Genomic DNA, 13,231 nt, shown 5'->3' with positions numbered 1-13,231 from the left:
AAGGAGTGGCATTCACAGCATGAACATCAGAAATGGTGAAGGTGATGCTGATCATTATAGCTTGTCTTTTCCCACAAGTTCATGCAGGGTGGCTTACATGAAAACAAAACAATTCAAAACAAAGTGCTGTCTAAATACAAGCATAAAAATGCACAAAATGACTTCTTAGAAATAACATTAAAATGTGTAATCTGTGGCATAAAATCTTGACCTTCTCAGTTTACTTGTTCACCTCTGATTTTCATGTCTAGACTGATATTCACAAGTTCCACAGAAAATAATTATGTGTCTTCCCCTACCCACACTGAACCCTTAACTCACCATTGGATATACTGGCTAGAACTTCTGGGAATTCATTACAATAATATCTGGAGGACTGCATAATTCCCATTCATAATTTAGGGCAGGGAGAAAGAAAGAAAGATTACAATTAGAGAGCTAATCATCAGAACAAACCTACTTCCAAGTGAGAGGATAAAAGACAAGACCCACTCATATCTTGGCTACACATTCCAGAAAATACATTGCTTTGCCTCTAAACTAATCAGTAAATGTTAGGGAGTTGGAATATTAATTGTTTTTGAAAATGAATGTCTGGGGTAAAATCAAAACTTAAGAACATATTTATATATTGTTGCTATACAAGTGAAATCAAGAAATCCTTAGAATATTGTGGGAAATAGATATCAAGTCCATTATAAAAGAAAGTGGAAGGTCATATGAACACACTGCTGTTAAAACACTTTCATTAACAATAAATGAAATGCAATGAAACTATTATGTAGATATCACTTAACCCTTGTAAGCTTCACTATATAAAGAGAAAGAGTCTTGGTATTGCAAAATCACTGAATCAGTGATGGAGTTGGTCACATGATCAGACTTTAGGGGTATATTTGAAATTGTTCAAATATAAGTCAGCAATCTGTAAAGTTAGGTTTTCTAATAAGACTTCTGACTATTTTTGGCAAAAAATAGAAAAACCTTCATAAGATCTTTATGCAGTTTTATGAATAACAACTAGACTAGGTAAGAAGAGAGTGTCATATAATGGAAAATAATTACAGGATATACCATAAATGTGTGGTAGCTAAGTGTACTGTAAACAGCATTGTTTAGAAAAAACTGGCACACAAAAGCAAATTAAATTAAGAGGCTACACAGACTTACTCATTTCTGGAAAGTATGCTATACTGTATATCTGTCCCATAGACACCTATGCACGTACATCCCTAGAAGCATATTCATGTCCAGGACACCAAAGCATGCACACCTATAGACATGTATGGTGTCTTTGTAATGGTATTTGTTAGAAATGGTCATTATTTGGTCTTGGATGCTATCAGTAGTTCTATTAGAAATACACATGGCTCTCCGGATATAGGATACACATGGGTCTTTAAGTTGGTCATAGTAGGTGTATGTGCCAAGTTTGGTCCATATTCATCATTGGTGGTATTCACACAGGCCTCTGGATGTGGGAGCCATTATGGAAGATACATAGATTAGATAGATATATGGATACATATATACATACACATAGAATGATACAATTTTTGACTTTTATTATATACATAGAATAGAATAGATAATAGAGATATGATTAAGAGGTCCTCAGAGATATGTCCACCATATTTTTTTCTGGGGAAATTAGCAGAAGCAAACAGAAAAGGAAAGGGAAACCATTACATAGGAATGTTGCATGATAGTGACCATGTAAGTATTGTGGTAAATCCAGTTACATTTTACAGGAGCTCTCCAAGGTGCTGAATCTGTCCCTAAGCAGGCTCAGAGCAACTGTAAAAAAAAATCTTTTTTCTAACTGAACTTCATTTTATAGTTCTTGATCTTTATTATTCTATTGCTTGTTTCAAAAATATTTTTAAAGATACTAAGCAAAATTATATAAAATTAAAATTTAGGAATTGCAGTTCATGAGTATCCTATCCCATGAGAGTTTAAGGTTAAAGTATGAGAAAACAAAAAGCCCTTGACATATACCAGGGGCAAGGACAAGCAAGGATTGGGTGGGGCATCTGGAATGTTTCTAGGGCAGCTAATATTGAAATTTGGCTTGAAGTGCATCCAGTTGAAGAGTCTAGAATGGGGAAGCCCAGGGGAGGGGCAAATTTGATAGTAGGGCAACAAAAAGCTGAGTGGCACTATTTCCACAAAAGCAAACCCTGCAAATACAGCAATTTCTGCCATTCCTTCTATGGCTCCTATTGCACATACTCTTGCTTATACCACACAATATCAATGGGAATATCCTTCCCTAGGAACTATGCTGGTGGTGGTGATGGAAACCTCAGTACTAGACCAAAAATATTTTCAGGTCCTGCATCATTACTGCCAGGATTTGCTTGTGTGAATGTTTGTCATTTGTCCACCACAGTCTGAAACTATCTTCAAAGGTCAGTGTAGGTGGGTCCTGTGTCTGATGGAACTTGTAGTACATACAATGTAGATGAGCTGAGGAAGACTCCTGTAATGTCTTTCTGAGATTTGACAACAAATCTCAGAAATATGCAAATTCATTGTTGTTATTGTGCATTACAATCACTAACTCTGTTAGTCTTCTGGTACAAAGCAAACCATTCTGGAATTCCCGAATTCTAATTACTGAGTTCCTGAGATTTCCCCCAGGTTTTGCGGTCCTTAGGAGAATCTCATCAAAGCTTGTAGATCTGAATTAATTAATATGATCCAGGTACTCTTTAGCTTATTCCTTGATAATCTGTTTCAGTGCCTCCTTGTCAGTCTTAATAACTCTGAAACGTTGTGTTTGGACTAATCATGGTGTCTTGGAGCACTGTAGACTTGCAGCTAAAAATCAAACTTTACTGGGAGAGCTATGGCTGACCCCTGTTATTCTGTTTGTTTGTTATAACCACCTGCAGGGAAACAAGCCTTTCTAATAAGAGAAGCAGAAGGGTATGTGAATGTTTAGATCTTGTTGCTGTTTGTTGTTTTCCAGCTTAAACTTGCTTCTTTGGAAAAAAAACACAAGGCATATGTAAACATGGTTTGAGAAAAATGGTATGTAAACAACCTATGCCCATGCACTAATTTCCTAATCTATTTTGTATGTCCCTTTGCATTTAATTGCTCAAAAATGTTTGGAGATAATCGTGGATTTCACAGTGCAGTCCTAGGATTCTTGCAGCTTTTCGTTGTGCAATGTTATGCAGTGTCTGCTTCTTCAGAGCACACATCAAATTCTTCTGGAAAATGAAGGACATTGTTTTTAAGTTACTTTGTATATCTGCCAGTGATACACAAAGTATCATTGGAGAATGTAGCAAAAGAAATGATTCAAACGTTTGTGCCTTTATGGACTCAGACTCTGTCTCTTACACTTGTGAGTCTAAAATTTCTCAATCGTCCAGTGTCTGTGCTCAGACCTGCATTGCTAAAATGAATTCATGTCTTCTACCTAGAATGATTCTGCTTCAATATGTAGCATTTTTCTTTTCTCCTCCCTCCCTCCCTTCCTTTCTTTTTGGCACATTCTTGGATGAAAAAGACACCTCTCTTTAGGATTACCTTGCATGCACCAGATATTACTTTCAAAGAGGTTTTGGGGGAAATTCTGAAATAAATCAAGGTCTCCTTCTGCAGTAAAAGCAAGGGGCCAAGGCTCTAATAAAGTTCATTTTCTCCAGGACTATAATAGGGAACAATTCAACATAAGCAAGTTTCATTTATGGGCACTTCTCTGTTGCCAAATGTTAATAGGCAGAAACCCGTCAGGAGGTACATTAGTGCAGGCAGCTTTTGGTATAATTAGCTGAATGCCTCCAAAAATCACTTTGAGGTATATACCAACAGTCGGATAATGCATGCACTATCGAGGTTCATTTTGAGAAAAGTCAGTTTGAAAAGCAGGTGTTGATTTCTAAAAGATTCCAAGTATATTTTTTTCAAGGCTAGTTCCGGTATGTAATTTTCTTCCCACTTGACTTCTGCAGAGTTCTTTCCTAACTTGCCAGCTTTGGCTCTCCTAGATTTTTCTCAGCTTTGAAAAACTGTTATTCTCTCCGGCACAGGCACACACACACACACACACTTTCCCAATTTATTTCGGCAAATTCTGAACACATGATGACATACATTTTCTTCATCTTAATTTGATAGAAATGTTTTCTTCCCTTAGTGTATGCAATATGTTTGTTCGGGAGGGGTGGGGGAGAGGATTAATGACGACAGACAGCAATATTAAATGTTTCTGTCTTCGTTTAAGATCATTCTAGTGGACTGTGATGGTGTGACAAGGCATTTACTAAAATATATGTTTTCCCAGCAGCTGGCTTGCTGGGTCTGCTGTAAATGATCTATAGCAATTAGATCTGGGACTGCAATGGCTGTAATTTTGTTACATATTAATATCCACCTAGCGAAAAAGAGGTGAGTGCCCTTTTCTTGGCTGGGCATGGAACGAGCGTTCGTGATTTATTCAGCCAGGCAAATGAGTGGTGCATTAGAAAGATGAGCCTCAATTACCACTTTCCCGGTGTTGTTTGTTTCGTCAATTTGGTGCACTGCAATACTCTGGAAAGAAACCGAACTGAAACAAGGTGCAGTGGTGATGGAGGGCAGAAAGTCCGATTAGACTGCCAGACCCCAAACTTCAGAAAGAAGGGCACGGATGGCATTGTGTGATTTGTTGCCTGGTCAGTGCCTACGGACCTGAAGAACCCCCACAAAGAAGGTATGCTGCTTATTCTGTTTCATTGTCATGTTTAAAGGTTCTCCTCTTCCTTCCCACAATAGCAATATGTGTAATAAATACATGCGGGGAGGTGGGGAGCCTCCTTGTCTGTGGGACGGCCTTGTGAATCATCCCTAAAACAAGCAATACTGCAGAGTCCGTCTAGGGTTTGTAGCACAGCTTAGAGGGCTGTCAGAAAAGAGACAACTGTTATTTAAAACACCGATCCTGACCCCAGATAGTCCCCTTAGCTCAGTGTTGGGGTCACAAAAAAATTGGCAACAGTAAAAAGTTTTCAATTGCCACCTATTCACACCAATGTATTAGCAACAAGGCACAGTATTTAAATAGACTCTGCAGAAAAAATGTTTCGACTTTGCTCTGCAAAAGGAGAAAATGGCCTGTTTAGTCAATCTTGCAAATACCAATTTATATTCGGTGAATGTTTGAGTTTTAGATGCCTATTTTATATACAAATTTCTCCGACGGAAAGGCATCTCTTGTGGAAAACAGCTTTGGTTTGAAAAAATAGAGTAATAGAAGAGACAAGGTGATCTATTTGTTTGTTTCTGTTTTATTTCTGTTTGTTATTGCACATGGCATTGAATGTTTGCCATTGTTGTCTTTGGAAGCCGCCCGAGTCCCTTCGAAGAGAGAGGGGGGTTAGAAATAATGTGTTGTTGTTGTGAGTTTTCCGGACTATGACATTTTGCCCACATCTATGTCAGGCATCCTCGGAGGTTGTTGGGTCTATTGCCTAGGTTCCAATAGACTCACTTGCCTAGTTTCCAATAGACCTCACAATCTCTGAGGATGCCTGATAGAGATGAGGGTGAAACCTACATCTATGGCAGGTAAGTGAGTCTATAGGAAACTAGGCAATAGCCCTCTCTGAGGATGCCTACCATAGATGTGTTCAAAATCAGGAGATAATGCCTCTGAAACATGGTCATACAGCCCAGAAAACTCACAGCAACCCAGTGATTCCAGTCATTAAAGCCTTTGACAACAACTTCTTCTTCTTCTCATTACCTCTGAGGATGCTTGCCATAGATGCAGGCGAAACATCAGGAGAGACTGCCTCTAGAACATGGCCATATAGCCCAAAAAAACCTACAACAACCCAGTGATTCTGGTCATGAAAGCCTTCGACAATAATCCAGACTTTTTTCTTTTCCACAATTGTGATGTCTGGTGTATTGTGTTCCAAAACCTTGTCAGTCTGGATTCGAAAGTCCCACAGCATTTTTGCATGTTCATTTCCTACAACCTTTGTGGGTTGTTGTTGTTGTTATTCTTATTATTATGGGGAGATTGGTGATGGCTGAGGGAGCCATGGGACATCTCTGGTGGGAAACTAGACAAACAACACAAAGTGAAACCTCCATGATCTCATGTGCAAAAGATTTAGGGAGAAGCATAGATTTTGGCATCTGGGAAAATCTGTGGAACAATGGATTTAAATTTACAGTGGCAGCTTCAATTAGAGACAATGTATATAAAATGTTCTACAGATGCTACATAACCCCAGCTCTCCTAGCCAAAATGGGCAATTCACAAACAGGTTCCTGTTGGAGGTGCAAAACAAAGAAAGGGACTTTTTTCATGTATGGTGGTCTTGTGAACTGGTGCAGGTCTATTGGAAAAGAATAATAAAGGAAACAAATAAAATGATTCACAACAAAGTAAAAAAATAAACCAGGGATGTGCCTATTAGGGATATTCAGAGATAGATTAACAACCAGAGAGATAAATTTGTTTGTACGGCTTTGCGGTTGCACGCATTACAATTGCCAAAGATTGGAAAGGGGAGAAAACATTAAGCATCAAAGATTGGAAGGATGGCTAAGATTTCTAGCAATTTGAAATATGAAAATCATGAAATATGTGAAAGAAACTGGAAGCTGGCCTTAGCATACTTGAGGGAGAGCTAAAGAAAAAAAAACAAGAGGAATTTCTTGAAATAGAAGTATAGAGGGTTAAACAAGATGTGCATAAATCCTGCAGGGATCAGTGGTGGAAGCCAAGGTGGAGGGTAGCACTGGGGGTTGGTTGAGGGGCAACTGTACTGTGGTGGCGGGTTGTCTAAGTATGTGTATGTGTGCGTCTATGTATATATTTCTGCAATATATATGGTTGGTGTGTTATCTTTATGAAATAAAAATTTCTTGGTTTTTTAAAAAAAGGATCTACCCTAGCGAACCCTTTGTATCATTGTCCCAATACCCCCATGCATATGGGATATATTGAGCATGGTGATCGGATCATGATATCAATAAACATAACAGTTTAAATAATGTACCAGTAAGGCCTTCTTGTGGACCACCCTGAGAATTTTTGGGGGGGGGGCTGAAGTAATGGGTTGAGCCACCCCTGTTGGGGGTCTGAGTTTGATGGGGGGGGGTTCATGATCTACCCTAGCAAACCTTTCATTGTCTCAATACCCCCATGCATATGGGATATATTGAGCATGGTGATCAGATCATGATATGAATAAACATAACAGTTTAACTAATGTACCAGGAAGGCCTCCCCACGGACCACCCTGAGAATTTCGGGGGCTGAGCCCCCCCCCCCCCCGCTACGGGCCTGCTGACCAGGAATTATTTGGGTTGATGACAGGCAAGGCCGTAACCAGAAAAAGGTTTCAGGGGGGGTTGAAAATTTTGGGTGAGGGGGGGTTGAAACCTGCCTCTTAGCTCACGCTGAAGCAAAGAGCACAGCAGGGGCAGAGCAGCCTTCAATAGCCTGCAGCTCCACCCGTCAACCACCTCCACCAAGTCTGGCCTCCTTAATGAGAGCATTCAACACACACACACACAACTTGGTTGCTTCACTACATCGGCTATTGCTGCAAGTAATGACAGTGTGAATAAATTGTCAATATTTGCTTGAGATATTGCTTGCAGTTCTGGAGAGACTCTTAATTTTTGGCCTCTCATAGACTTAGCATGGGGATTTGGTTAACCAGTTAAAATTCATGAGTAAACCAGGTTTTTTTTACCTGAAATTTTTCAGGGGGGGGGGGTGAACCCCTAACCCTCCCCTGGCTACAGGCCTGGCTGAAGCCCCCTCAAGCCCCCCCCCCCCCATGACTATGGGCCTGCTGCCCAGGAATAATTCATGGTGGTCCGCGAGAAGGCCTTACTGGTACATTATTTAAACTGTTGTTTATTCATATCATGATCTGATCACCATGCTCAATATATCCCATATGCATGGGGTTATTGGGGTAACGATACAAAAGGTTTGCTAGGGTAGACCCTCTTTCACTCAGACTCAGCCCACCCCCCACCCCCCGAATCAAACTCAGCCCCTCCTAATTAAAATCCTGGCTACAGGCCTGGCTCATGCTGAAGCAAAGAGCACAGCAGGGGGCAGAGTAGCCTTCAATAGCCTGCAGCTCTGCCCTTGTCAACCACTTCCACCAAGTCTGGCCTCCTTAATGAGAGCATTCAACACCCCCCCTCCCAACTTGGTTGCTTCGCTACAGGCCCGTAGTCAGGATTTTGTTTTGGGGGGGCTGAGTCTGAGTGAAAGAGGGTCTACCCTTGCAAACCTTTTGTATCATTACCCCAATACCCCCATGCATATGGGATATGTTGTTGTTCATTCGTTCAGTTGTCTCCGATTCTTCGTGACCTCACGGACCAGCCCACGCCAGAGCTCCCTGTCGGCCGTCACCACCCCCAGCTCCTTCAAGGTCAGTCCAGTCACTTCAAGGATGCCATCCATCCATCTTGCCTTGGTCGGCCCCTCTTCCTTTTGCCTTCCACTTTCCCCAGCATAATTGTCTTCTCTAGGCTTTGCTGTCTCCTCATGATGTGGCCAAAGTACTTCAACTTTGTCTCTAGTATCCTTCCCTCCAGTGAGAAGTCGGGCTTTATTTCCTGGAGGATGGACTGGTTGGATCTTCTCGCTCTCAGAACTTTCCTCCAACACCACAGCTCAAAAGCATCTATCTTCCTTCGCTCAGCCTTCCCGAAGGTCCAGCTCTCACATCCGTAGGTGACTACAGGGAATACCATGGCTTTGACTAGGCAGATCTTTGTTTAACAGATGGGATATATTGAGCATGAAATGAATAAACATAACAGTTTAAATAATGTACCAGTAAGGCCTTCTCGCGGACCACCATGAGAATTGGGGGGGGGGGGGGCTGAAGCCCCCCAAGCCCCCCTCCCCCCGGCTACATGCCTGCTTCGCTACATCAGCTATTGCTGCAAGTAATGACAGTGTGAATAAATTGTCAATATTTGCTTGAGATAGTGCTTGCAGTTCTGGAGGGACTCTTAATTTTTGGCGTCTCATAGACTTAGCATGGGGATTTGGTTAACCAGTTAAAATTCATGAGTAAACCAGGAGTTTTTTTAACCTGAAAAAATTCTGGGGGGGGGGGTTGAACCCCTAACCCCCCTCCCCCCCCCGTCTATAGGCCTGGCTGAAGCCCCTCAAGCCCCCCCCCCCCCGACTATGGGCCTGCTGCCTAAGAATTATTTGGGTTGATGCAGGCATGTAGCGGGGGGGGGGGGGGGGGCGCTTGGGAGGCTTCAGCCCCCCCCCCCCAAATTCTCATGGTGGTCCGCGAGAAGGCTTTACAGGTATGTTATTTAAACTGTTAAGTTTATTCATATCATGATCTGATCACCATGCTCAATATATCCCAGATGTTCTTGTGGGTTTTTTCGGGCTATATGGCCATGTTCTAGAGGCATTTCTCCTGACGTTTCGCCTGCATCTATGGCAAGCATCCTCAGAGGTGACGTCTGCTGGAATTGGGAAAAAAAGGGGTTTATATATCTGTGGAATGACCAGGGTGAGACAAAGGGCTTTTGTAAGTTGGGCTAGGTGTGAATCTTTCAACTGACCACCTTGATTAGCATACAATGGGCTGACTGCGCCTGGAGCAAATTCTTCTTGAAAGGTGATTAGATGTCCCTGCCTGTTTTTCTCTCTGCTGTTTTTGCTGTTGCAATTTTAGAATTTTTTAATACTGGTAGCCAGATTTTGTACAAGGACCAAGACTGGTTCAAGATTGGGAAAGGCATACGGCAAGGCTGCATACTCTCACCCAACCTTTTTAACTTGTATGCAGAACACATCATGCGATGTGCGGGGCTGGATGAATGCAAAGCTGGGGTAAAAATTGCTGGAAGAAACATTAACAACCTCAGATATGCAGATGACACCACTCTGATGGCCGAAAGCGAGGAGGAGCTGAGGAGCCTTCTAATCAAGGTGAAAGAAGAAAGCGCAAAAGCTGGGTTGCAGTTAAACATCAAAAAAACCAAGATTATGGCAACAAGAATGATTGACAACTGGAAAATAGAGGGAGAAAATGTGGAGCCTGTGACAGACTTTGTATTTCTAGGTGCAAAGATTACTGCAGATGCAGACAGTCCACAGTGGCCAGGAAATCAGAAGATGCTTACTTCTTGGGAGGAGAGCAATGTCCAGTCTCGATAAAATAGTAAAGAGTAGAGACATCAGACTGGCAACAAAGATCCGCCTAGTCAAAGCCATGGTATTCCCTGTAGTCACCTACGGATGTGAGAGCTGGACCTTAGGGAAGGCTGAGCGAAGGAAGATCAATGCTTTTGAGCTGTGGTGTTGGAGGAAAGTTCTGAGAGTGCCTTGGACTGCGAGAAGATCCAACCAGTCCATCCTCCAGGAAATAAAGCCCGACTTCTCACTGGAGGGAAGGATACTAGAGACAAAGTTGAAGTACTTTGGCCACATCATGAGGAGACAGGAAAGCCTAGAGAAGACAATTATGCTGGGGAAAGTGGAAGGCAAAAGGAAGAGGGGCCGACCAAGGGCAAGATGGATGGATGGCATCCTTGAAGTGACTGGACTGACCTTGAAGGAGCTGGGGGTGGTGACGGCCGACAGAAAACTCTGGCGTGGACTGGTCCATGAGGTCATGAAGAGTCGGAGACGACTGAACGAATGAACAACAAGCCAGATTTTGTTCATTTTCATGGTTTCTTCCTTTCTGTTGAAACTGTCCACATGTTTGTGGATTTCAATGGCTTCTCCCATATCCCATATGCATGGGGGTATTGGGGTAATGATACAAAAGGTTTGCTAGGTTAGACCCTCTTTCACTCAGACTCAGCCCCCTCCCCAATCAAACTCAGCTCCCCCCCCCCCCCAAACAAAATCCTGACTAGGGGCCTGGGTTGATGACAGGCGTCGATGAGGGAGAGAGAAAGAGAAAAGAGGTGGTGGCAGCAACTGCCAGAGACTAATGAACCTTTCTCTTATTAGTGCTGTTGCCTGCGCTTTGTGTCTCGCAGCGTTGGGGCGGGGCGCGCGCGCGAGAGAGAGAGAGAAAGAAAGGGGGGGTGCGATTGGATGACACGACGTGGCGGCAAAAAAAAAAAAAAAGAGAGAGAACCGAACCCAAAAAAAAAAAAAAAACCCCAACCACCCTACACCCCGCACGGCGCGCGCACACACACCCATTTATGAGGCAGGCAGCGCGCGGCGTTTGCAGGAGTGCGGGCGCAGGAGGGGAAAGGGTGAGGGCGCGAGAGAGGAGAGGCAAAGCGAGAGGCAAAGCATTGTCGCCCGCCCGCCCGCCCGCCCGCCCGCCCGACCCGGCTTCTGAGGCGACGAGAATGAGCGGGAGCGCGAGAGGGAGAAGAGCGCGGAGGGAGCACGTTGGCTCTGGTCGGCGGCGTGGGCGGGGAGAGGCGAGGCTGAGGGAGAGGCGAGGCAAGGCGAAGGAGAAGGAGAAGGAGAAGAGGAAGAGGCGGCAGGCGCGACGAGGAGGAGTAGCAGTAGACAGACAGAGGCAGCGCGAGGGAGAGAGAGGCAGGGAGGCGCGCGGGCAAAGGGCAGAGGAAAGGAAGCTGTGAGGGGGGAACGAGGCAAGCGACGCCGCTCCAAGTTGTATTCCGAGAAAGGGAGGCGGGAAGGGAAGGAAGGAAGGAAGGGAGAGGGGCGTCCAGGGCGAAGAGGAGCCACCCTCGTCGTCGCCGGGAATGCCTCCCCGAGAAGCAGGCGTCGCGTGGTGACAGCCGTCGCTCGCTCTCTTTCTCTTTCTCTCTCTCTCTCAGCCAGGCGCCAGGGCGGGGGCGTCTTCTTCGCCGCCACAGCAGCCTCTTCCTCTCAGGTAAAAAACGCCTCTCGACGTGCGCTCTGTTGTCTGTTTGCCTGCCTGCTTGCCTGCGTGCTCTTTGTGCCGCCTCTCTTGTGTCGCCTTGTCCTGTCCTCGCTTCTTTGGGAGGGCTGGGGAGGGGGGGGGGCACATGGCGGCCAGGGCTGCGGGTTGCCCTTTGCCAAGACTTGGACTCCCCCCCAAAAAGGTGGGTCGAGTTTGCTACCATTCTTTGGCCGTGCTTCTCTGCTTAAGCATCTCTTAAGTCTGTCTATCTGCTTTAGCATTTGGTTCTTTCGTTACTTCTCATAACTGCACCCCTATTGTATGGTGCATTTTAAACAGATTGGCAAGAATGGCAAGTATTGGGTTGTTGTAGGTTTCTTGGGCTGTGTGGCCATGTTCCTTAGTTACTTCTGGTAACTGCACCCCTATTGTATGGTGCAGTTCAAACAGATTGGCAAGAATGGCAAGTATTGGGTTGTTATAGGGTTCTCAGGATGTGTGGCCATGTTCTTTAGTTACTTCTGGTAACTGCACCCCTATTGAATGGTCATTGTGTAAGTGATTTAGACTCCACAGTGAAACAGATTGGCAACAAGCATTGGGTTGTTGTAGGTTTCTCTGGCCATGTTCTAGAATCATTCCCTCCTGGCATTACGCCTGCATCTGTGGCAAGCATCCCCAGAGGTTGTTTACTATTCTTTGGTCGTGCTTTTCTGCTTAAGCACCTCTGTCTGTCTGCCTTAACATTTGGTTCTTTCGTTACTTCTGGTAACTGCACCCCTATTGTATGGTGCAGTTCAAACAGATTGGCAAGAATGGCAAGTATTGAGTTGTTGTAGGTTTCTTGAGCTGTGTGGCCATGTTCTTTAGTTACTTCTGGTAATTGCACCCCTATTGAATGGTCATTGAGTAAGTGATTTAGACTCCACATTGAAACAGATTGGCAAGAATAGCCAGCATTGGATTGTTGTAGGTTTCTCGGGCCATGTTCTAGAATCATTCTCTCCTGACGTTATGCCTGCATCTGTATCAAGCATCCCCAAAAGTTGTTACTATTGGGTTGTTGTAGGTTTTTTCGGGCTGTATGGCCATGGTCTAGAGGCATTCTCTCCTGACGTTTCGCCTGCACTTTGGCAAGCATCCTCAAACGTCAGGAGAGAATGCCTCTAGACCATGGCCATACAGCCTGAAAAAACCTACAACAACCCAGTGATTCCGGCCATGAAAGCCTTCGACAATACGTTGTTACTATTCTTTGGCCGTACTTCTCTGCTTAAGCACCTCTGTCTATCTGCCTTAGCATTTGGTTCTTTAGTTACTTCTGGTAACTGCACCCCTATTGAATGGTCGTTGAGTAAGTGATTTAGAGTCCACATTGAAACAGATTGGCAAGAATAGCCAGCATTGGG

At 44.1% G+C, this 13,231-nt stretch overlaps 1 protein-coding gene across 6 annotated transcripts in view; it reads left to right on the top strand.

Annotated features, from left to right (window-relative positions):
• Nucleotides 1-13,231, top strand: part of ARPP21 (cAMP regulated phosphoprotein 21) — a 273,304-nt gene that overhangs the window by 104,727 nt on the left and 155,346 nt on the right. For 4 of the 6 annotated variants that reach the window (XM_060781688.2, XM_060781687.2, XM_060781686.2 and 1 more), the window contains exon 1: nt 11,306-11,831. The exons of 1 other annotated variant lie outside the window; for it this stretch is intronic. The gene's annotated coding sequence lies outside the window, so the exon portion shown is untranslated. Of the gene's footprint in view, nt 1-11,304; nt 11,832-13,231 lie in introns of those variants that run through there. One more of the 6 variants, XM_060781685.2, reaches the window with a different exon arrangement.

Source organism: Anolis sagrei, chromosome 6 (genome assembly GCF_037176765.1).
Source record: "Anolis sagrei isolate rAnoSag1 chromosome 6, rAnoSag1.mat, whole genome shotgun sequence".
Classification (NCBI taxonomy): Eukaryota; Metazoa; Chordata; class Lepidosauria; order Squamata; family Dactyloidae; genus Anolis; species Anolis sagrei.
This window is presented reverse-complemented; position numbering and strand designations above follow the sequence as displayed.